This window comes from Mandrillus leucophaeus, unplaced genomic scaffold (genome assembly GCF_000951045.1).
Source record: "Mandrillus leucophaeus isolate KB7577 unplaced genomic scaffold, Mleu.le_1.0 Scaffold549, whole genome shotgun sequence".
Taxonomy (NCBI): domain Eukaryota; kingdom Metazoa; phylum Chordata; class Mammalia; order Primates; family Cercopithecidae; genus Mandrillus; species Mandrillus leucophaeus.
The window spans coordinates 1,307,851-1,317,024 of NW_012105908.1; the positions used below are offsets into that span (position 1 = coordinate 1,307,851).

A 9,174-nucleotide genomic window follows, 5' to 3' on the forward strand; every position below is an offset into this window, starting at 1 on the left:
TCAGAAAATAGGAAATAACTCTCACAAATCCAAGGGCCTCTCAGATTAGTGAAATTATAGTGATCCAGTTGCCTGGGGCAAACTGATGCTCTATGATGTAGCTGTGGCATACCAGAATGTTTTATGGTGTCTTTGACAAACATCACTGGGAGGGCTGCAGGGCAGAATCCTAGGGTTCTAGAGCAAGACCTTGCCATCTGTATCACGGAACTATTCAGCACTCGAGGAGCAGTTTTTGGCTTGCTACTGGGCCTTGGTATAGACTGAACAACTGACCATGCGACAGCAGGTGGCTGGAGTCTTCCATCATGTCTTGGGTATTTTCAGACTTACCAAATCAGACAGGTGCAGCAGCAACCCATCAAATCATGGAAATACTACCTTTGGGACCTGGGCATCTCTGGAAAACACAAGTTATAAGAATAAATGGTCCATATCTGTGTACACCTATCTCTTTTGCACCAGTGTCTGCACTATGGTCTCATTGGTGCTTCCCTAAGACCAGCTGATGAAGGAGGAAAAGTCTTGGACCTTGTTCACGAGTGGGTCAGCTCAGTGAATCTTGGACCTTGTTCACGGGTGGGTCAGCTCAATGAATTGGTACAATTGATATGTTGCTACTTTATAGCTCTGCTCAGTGATGGCTCTGAAAGACAGTGGTAGGGGAAATTCTCCCAGTGGGCAGAGCTTAGAATAACATGCCTGGCAATCAATTTTGTGTGGAGGGAGAAGTCTGAGGTAAGGAAACACTCAGATTAATAAGCAGCATTGAATGACTTAGCTGTTCAGCCAGAGGCTTAGGATAGGCAAGATTGGAAGCTCAGAAACAAAATGTCTAAATAAGACATGTGTGATACATCTAGGGGAGTGTGAGGACCTTTGTATTCTCATCAGTGCCAACGAGAAGCATCCTCTGCACAGGAGGCACAGAACAACCAAAGGAATAGGACGATGCATTCAGCGGAAATCAGTGCAGACCCTTTCCTTGGTCACCCTAGCTCTTGCGTAATGAGGCTGTGGACATGTTAGTAATGGAGGTGGAGACAGAGGCTATGCATGGGCCCAAGAACATGGGATTCATTGCAAGGCTGATCTAGCTTCTATCCTTGCTGACCGTTTGAACTGTCAGCAGCCAAGACTGGTGCTGACAGTCAGCAAGGATAATAGCTAGATTCCTTGATATGGAATCACCTGCTAGGAGACCAACTGGCTACCTGGTTGCAGGTTGATTACATTAGGACTCTTCCATCCTGGAAGGCATGCTGAGTCATCCTACTGGGATGATTTCAAACTCTAGGTATGGGTTTCCTTTCCTGCCTTCAGTGTTTCAGCTAGCATGACTTTACAAAAGTTCTCAGTCTTTTTGATTTGTCATCATGGGATCCCACACTATACCACCTCAGACTAAATGACCTACTTTACAGTGAAGGAATGTGACAATGGACACATGACTTTGCCCTCCACTGGTGCTACTGTATTCTACATCATTCAGAAGTTGCTGGCCTGATAGAATGTTGGGATGGCTTCTTAAACATGCAGATTACTTGTTAACTTGGAGATGATACCCAGAGAGGATGGGATACCATTCTTCAAGATGGCATAAATAGTTTAAACCAGTAACTAGTATACATTTTTCTCATAGGTAGAATACACAGGTCTGGGAACCCGGTGGTTGAAGCAGGACCCCGTGACCTTGCCTTAAAAAAAAAAAGGGGCACAAGTGGATCTGAGTGGTACAAGGGCTGGACTGTGACAGCCTCTCTTAGTGCCCTGCTCACATATCTGGGATCCTAGCATTTCATTGCATTCTGGATGACTTTCAACTCCCAGTATCTACTACTTTGCACTGGAGAACTTTTCCTGCAAGTGCAGAAAGCTGCTCTGCCTGCTTGCCCAGCAAGCTGGAAACACTGGGGAGTTAACAGCTCTCTGGAAGCAGCCCTCAGCCAAAGGCAGACAGAAGTGAATACCCCAGGTCCTTCATCAGTCGAGCAGGATAGCTTTGAGGCATGCAATTTGCAGTTTCTGAAGAGTTTTCCTGTGAGATTACTCTGTAGCTGCCCATTGTTTCAGCTGGTTTAATATGCACACTTTATTCGCTGCTTTTTCCTCTCTGTATCACTTTTCTACTTCTCTGCAATTTTTGCTTGTGACTTCCAAACAAAATACTTACGCTCAAATCCTTGTCTCAGAGTCTGTGTCTGGGAGAATCTAGCTGAGATAGTTTCCTACAATGTTTCTACCTTTATTCTCCATTTGCGTGGGTTTCTTACTCATATGTCCCATTCTGTTTTATCATATGTCATCTTTTGAATTATGTTTCCCAGGCAATAGACCCCTACAGTTCATTTCCTTCACTGGAGGCAGTGTAGTCCAGAACAAGTAGACAAATATCACCTGGGGCTAACTGAAAAACGGAACTCAAGTATCTAAGGCAGTTTAACAAAAGCCATATGCAATTAGTAGTAGAACTGGGCATAGATATGCCTTTTCAAAGACAACAGAGCTGGCATAAGTTTCACCAGGTTGGGAATACAAATGATAACCTTAGGCCGCCCTCTTGCCCGCAAGATCTTAACATCCCTCAAAGATGATACCAATTATTTCTGAGTGATTGAGTCCAGGTTGACATTCCAGAATTTGGGTTCTTTCTCTGCCTTTCTGGCTCCCTTTCTAGTCAACATCCACGGCTCTGGAACTGGCTGGTGTGTTCTTGGTGATAATGCCAGTGACTTTGCCTAGGGGATTGTCTCTCAAGGCTGTGGCTCCTTTGGTTCATGACACAGTCCAGGAAGCTGTTGAGTGTCCCTGTCAGCCGTCATGATGACGTCTCTGGTGAGAACACCCATGTCCTCACCAGGGGTCTCTCTCTGAAGCTCTCAGAGCTGCCATTCCTGGGGTGCAGGAATTGTCCAACCAGACCCGCAGAGCGTGGCCCCCTTCCAGACTTCTGAAGCTGCACGATTGGTGCCTGAGTTTTCATTTCACTCCTCAAGAGCATCTCCTTTAGCTTCTGAGCCTCATCCCCAATTCCCTGACAGCCACCAGTTAAACAAAGCATGCATATCACCCCAAGAACAAACAGCAATTTTCCTGCATAAAAATGACTGAACCCATTCTTCAAATATAAAATGAAGTAAAATTTCCCCAAAGGCAACTCAATGTATGGAGTAGAAAGTATACTTTACATGCAGACAGTATTTTTTTGTGAGCACAAAGAGCTCTTCAGTCTCAAGAACCACAGCTGTGTCTCAAAAGCCTCTTCTCCAATTATGGTCCTGGCTTGATATTTACATACCCAAATGGCCCATTTGAGCGGTTTTCCAGAAACAAAGCGTCCTCCAATGTCTTCCTATCTTTCCAACCCAAATTACTTAGAAATGGCAATGCTTCGCCTCCAGCTTCCCTTCCACTCCACACAGATTTCCTTCATTTCTATAATTTTTTTCAGTGATTTTAGGGCCAAGTTTTAAGAGACCAGCAGTATGTTCAAGGGATCATCTCAGGCAAATGTCTTAAAAATGGACCGTTTCCCCTGCAGTGAGGGAGGGAGGTGGAAAGTCCTGCAGCCTTCCTGGACAGACTAGACCATGGATGCTGACCAACCCAGAGCCATAGGCCTGGGCCGTTCTCCAGTACATTCATGCAACTAAAGTCAGCTTTTAAGCACAGCCTCATGTCAGAGACACTGTCCAGGCTGATGACAAATGGTCTTTCTGACTCTAAGTGCAAGACCGTTCTCTGATGCCTTTTAGAAAAGATGCTGGAATTTTGAGGATGGCAGGGCCACTTCCATGAATGTCCCTGTGGGGACCAGCTCTGGACAGCAATTGCCAACCACCCCAGTAGGAAAGTGACCATTACAAACTTTCTGCAGGTGAGGCAGACCTGCTAATCATTATAAAATGGCTGAACCATGTGCGGATGGCCAGGAAAAAGCAGTCATTTTCAATGTGAGTTTTAAAGCCTTCACCAAGTCCCTTGCCAACCCAGCTAATAGAAGGGAGGCTTGGGAAAGCTTACTCATCCTGCTTAGCCCAACTTTGTTCTGCCTCCTACTCAGTCATAAATTGCTGCACAGGCTGTGCTGGCTAAATTGACATTAAGAGTTATTAAAGGAATGAGTCTACAGTTCAGGAAATGTGCATTCATGGTAGGCTTCTGCAGTCTTAGGAAGAGCCAGGGCAGGGCAGGGGAAGCTGAGAGTTGCAGGGGTGGGGACTCACAGCTTGGAAAGCTGGAAGAAATCCTGGTGCTCCTGGAGGCCCGGTGTCTCCCGTGAAGGAGACACAGCCATAAAGGAACCCGATGGTGACTCATGCAGCCTTGTATGTGATACTGACTGATGGTCTGTGGGTTTATGTCTGGTTTCCACACACAGGTTTGTGTATGCATGTCTTCCTCCAAAAATCATCATTTTAATTTTTTGGCGGCCTGGTGGTATTCACCTTGGAGGGTGGGTGGAGGTTCCTCCTGTCTGTATATTGGCAGCTGTAGCTTCCTGTCTACCATGGCCCATGGGTCTCCCTACACCCAGAAGCAACACTTGTTCCCCTGTGTGGCTTGGTTAACATGGATCACACCCAATCTGCTGTTTCTCTTGCACTTGCTACTTTAACTCTTGTGGTGTCACCTATGCATTTGTGTATAACTCGTTTTCCCTACCAGATTGTGACCTCCTGGAGTACGGAAAATATCTGGTCTTCTCACTGTGCTATGGAGACAGTAGGTGTTCCACAAAATTAGTTTGCATGAGTAATTATGGAGCTGCTTCTGGGGCTGGCATCTGGAGGAAGACAATTACCTGTTACTTTAATTTTCTGTACAGGGAGAGCAGATATACTTGTTAGAATTTATTGTAAAACAAGATGAAGCTTGTCTATGATGTAAGCAGCCAAGACGTGGTGTCCAGGTTTTGTTAAAAGGTTTACTTTGGCACTTTTCCAGATAACTGTGTTTACCAGACGAGTGACCACTGGATAGCAGTAGTGAAGGTTTAATGACATCTTTGCTGTATGCCAGAGAACTTTCTGCAGGTTGTATGTGCATTAACATGTTTAATTCTCACAACAGTTTGAGCTAAGTTCCCCATCACACCTATTTTACAGATGAAGAAACTGAGATAGGCCAGGCACGGTGGCTCACGCCTGTAATCCCAGCACTTTGGGAGGCCGAGGCAGGTAGATCACGAGGTCAGGAGTTCGAGACCATCCTGGCCAACATGGTGAAACCCTGTCTCTACTAAAAATACAAAAATTAGCTGAGTGTGGTGGTGCATGCTTGTAATTCCAGCTACTTGGGAGGCTGAGGCATGAAAATCGCTTGAAGCCGGGAGGTGTGGGTTGCAGTGAGCTGATATTGCACCACTGAACTCCAGCCTGGCGACAGAGCAAGACTCCGTCTCAAAAAAAAAAAAAAAAAAGAAAAAGAAAAAAGAAACTGGGATATGTAGAGATTAAGTACCACACCCAAGTTCACATAACCAGAAAATTATGGAGCTGGGATTTAAGCTCAGGCATTCTGACTTGAGAAACTGTACTCTTAATCAGTATGCTATAGGACGTCTCAAAAAACTTTAAACACACTGACCCACTCACCCATCCATCCTCTTATCCATCAAATGTTTAAGCCCCTTTGAAATAAATAGCTTATATATAATGACTGTATCTTTAAATCTGCTACTCCACACCTCTTCTCAATGCCTTTCTTAGCTCTCAGACTTGGTAGAGGGCATCCACAGCGAATAAAACCTCTGGCTAGGCTTTTGGAAGCAATAAAGAACACTGGAAATGATGACAGTAAGTTGGAGTCCACTAAGTTTATCCTGGAGAAATCAAGAGAAGGACTTGCTGGAAATTATATGATTTGGGATACATTTGAAAATTCTAGGAATGATTTTCTCTGGCAGCATTCACACTGGGTAATGTCTGGGAGGAGTCTTTCTATGTTTTCTTTATTATGTTCCATATGTTGGTTTGTATTTTTCTATTTCATTCTTCCAAAAGTTATAAAGGATATTTTTGCCCATTAGTTCTTTATGAATAGAGTATCTGCCTCTTCTACTATGATTTGAATAGTGTACCTTTGGTCTAACTGAACCATCCAGGGCTGCTTAAAATGGGAAAAGGGGAGATCTGGGTCTGGTACAGTGCTAATCTCACCGGGACGGTTTCCTCACTTGTAAAGTAGTGGAAATAAATGAGATGCCCTCTAAGTTCTGTCTGAGTTCTGAGTCTGGTCCTGAGTATTTTTAGCCACATTTCTGGAAGGCTCACCTTCCTACACATTTCTCTTAACGTGCGCATCGGAACTTTTCGTCCTTGGCACTGGGTTTTTGGCATAACAACATCTTCAGTCCATCCTTCCTATCTTGGAAAATAACATTCAGGAAAAGGGGTGCTTTAATTTTTCATTTTAGACCAGTTGAAGGTTCTTCTGGTCTTACAAGTCTTCTCTTTATTCCTTTCCCTAACTATTGAGTGGGCAGATTGTCCCAGTCAGCAAATAACCTTTAAATGCAGAGGACTCACCCGCAGCTGCTTCCAGAGGCTGCTTGCAGGCATCACTTTGTAGATGAACAAGTCTTTTAATAGGAATAAAATGCTGGTGCTGCCTGCTGGTCTGTTGGCACATGTCCCGGAATTCTGCTAATGTTGCTTTCATATTCAGGATTTGGATTTTTTTGTCCTCATTACCTTAACACCTCTTTGCTATTAAAAAAAAATGCAATGTCAGTCAAAGATGAAAACAACCAGAGTCAAGGCAGTAACAGCTTAGTGATTCCAGTGATAATGTGCTAACATCTGCTGGATACTTACTATTTGTCAGGCACTGTTTTAAGTGCTTCGTGTTCATCAGCTTGTTTGATTTTCTATGAGGTAGACATAATTATTCTTTTACAGTTCCTCAACAAAGGCACAGAGAAGTTAAGTAACTTGATTACGGTCACACAGCTAATGGTAGTTTTTACTGGAGATGGGGTGGGGGTAGGCAAGATCCTGCTAAAGAATAAAATGCATCTCGATAGACTTGGAAGACTGTATTTGGTGGAAGATTTGCCCAACTGTATTCTAATAGCTTTAAATCAGCACTTACTGGGGAGAAAAGGAAAATATTTCTAATCCTGGATGCTACAGAATGGTGGGTATGTATAATATTTTCACTGCAAAAATATTTATGCAGTATCTGCTATATATCAGGAACGCTGCTAGGTGATTTAGAAGACTAAAAAGAGAGGAGTTACGTGTGCTTCCAGAAAAAAGAAAAAAAAGCCAAATGATTGAAAAAACATTTCTGGCTTCTGATGATTTTATACAAATGCACAGAGTATGGAAAATAATAAAACCTTGCAGATTTAGAAACACCTAGACAATGGCCCAGCACGGTGGCTCACGCCTGTAATCCCAGCACTTTGGGAAACCAAGGAGGCGGATCACTTGTGGTCACGAGTTAAAAACCAGCCTGGCCAACATGGCAAAACCCTGTCTCTACTAAAAATACAAAAACTGCCGGGCGTGGTGGCGGGCATCTGTAATTCCAGCTGCTCAGGAGGCTGAGACGTGAAAATTCCTTGACCCTTGCAGTGAGTCGAGATTGTGCCATTGCACTCCAGCCTGGGTGACAAAGTGAGACTGTCTCAAAAAAAATCCAAACTAACCAACAAACAAAAAAACACCCAGACAAATATCATCTTTCCTATATGACCAAGATGGAATGGGGTAGGACTGACAAATAGAATGGATGGGCTCCAAAGAAACAGATCTGGTAGGAGGCAAGTGACATTTGTCAGACCAGGAGATGTGACACACTGGAGAGAGAAAAAAGCTGGACATGTTGGTCAAGGACATTAGCTGTCAGGAAACCATCTTTCACAGAATACAGAATGGGAGCCTATGGCCAGAGATGTCAGAGGGAAGAGCTGTTGATGGAAGGAAGGCTTTAATAAATTAAATAAAGACAATCAGACCCTAAGAACCCACAACGAAGAGATTGGTGGACAGGTAAAGACATGGTGGGATGGCCCAGGGAGCTCAGCTCATTTCCAGTATCTTGGCTGGGTTTTATAAAGGCCAAGTTGGGTGACAGAAGCTAATATGAATGCCCACCAGCTAAAACCCAGAAAGACCTGAATGAAAATGGATAGCAAACACCACATTCTAACTGTAATTGTAACAAGAAGAAAATGAAGGAAAAGTGGTTTCCATTGCTTTCAGCAGGTAATAAAATAGAAACATTACAGTCTGACTAACTGGTAGAATCCTTGCTGTTATTGAAAAAATTAATTTAAAAAAATTTATAATTGACACAATAATAACATATTTATGGGGTACAGTGTGATGTTTCAATGCATGTGTAATTGTATACATCAAATCAGGGTAATTACCATATGCACACTTTAAACATTATCATTTCTTTGTAGTGGTAGCATTCAAAATCTCTTTTAGCTATCTTGAAAGAATCCTGGCTCTTTGATTAACTGAAGCAGGATTGACCAGTGGATTCACTGAAAAACAGAGGGAGAGCTTAAAACATTCTTGGCCCTACCTTATTCAACATTTAAACTTTTAATTTTAAAGACAAAGTATAAAATATGCGTAAAAGAGGAAAGAATAGCCCTAATATTAATTACATTTTAATATTATATCATATTAGTTATATGAATATAATAATCACAAATGTAATCAATGATATCAATTGTTACATTATGCATAGAGTAATATGCATAATAAGAGTAATAGTATAATAAGTTTCCATCTACCCAACACCCAGATTCTAGACTTAGCATGATTGTGCTATACTTGCTTCATTTGTCCATCATGTGTTCTCTGTTGAGGTATTTTAGAGCAAATCTCAGAAAGCACGTAATGTCATCACCATATAATTCAGCAGAAATTCATGAAAACAAAACATTTAAAAAAAAACACAATGATTGCATGAAAAGTAACAGTAATTCCTGGTACCTTCTGACATCTTGATTGTCTCAAAATGGCTTTTTAGTGTTGGTTATTTAAACTGGGATCTAAATAAGATCCTCTTATTATATTTGGTAATTGGATCTACTCTCTTTAACCCAAGAGCAGTTTCCCTGTTTCCCCTGCTGCATATGTTTTTTTTTTTTTTTTTTTTGAGACAGAGTCTCATGTTTAAGAAACCAAGATAGTTTTCTCATGGAAT

The 9,174-nt window shown here is 42.5% G+C and overlaps 1 long non-coding RNA gene across 1 annotated transcript in view; it reads right to left on the reverse strand.

Annotated features, from left to right (window-relative positions):
- Positions 1 to 333: 333 nt before the first annotated feature.
- Positions 334 to 9,174, reverse strand: part of LOC105552225 — a 35,921-nt gene continuing 27,080 nt past the window's right edge. Inside the window, exon 4 of the long non-coding RNA XR_001007967.1 lies at positions 334 to 400. This is a non-coding gene — a long non-coding RNA (uncharacterized LOC105552225). The remainder of the gene's footprint in view (positions 401 to 9,174) is intronic.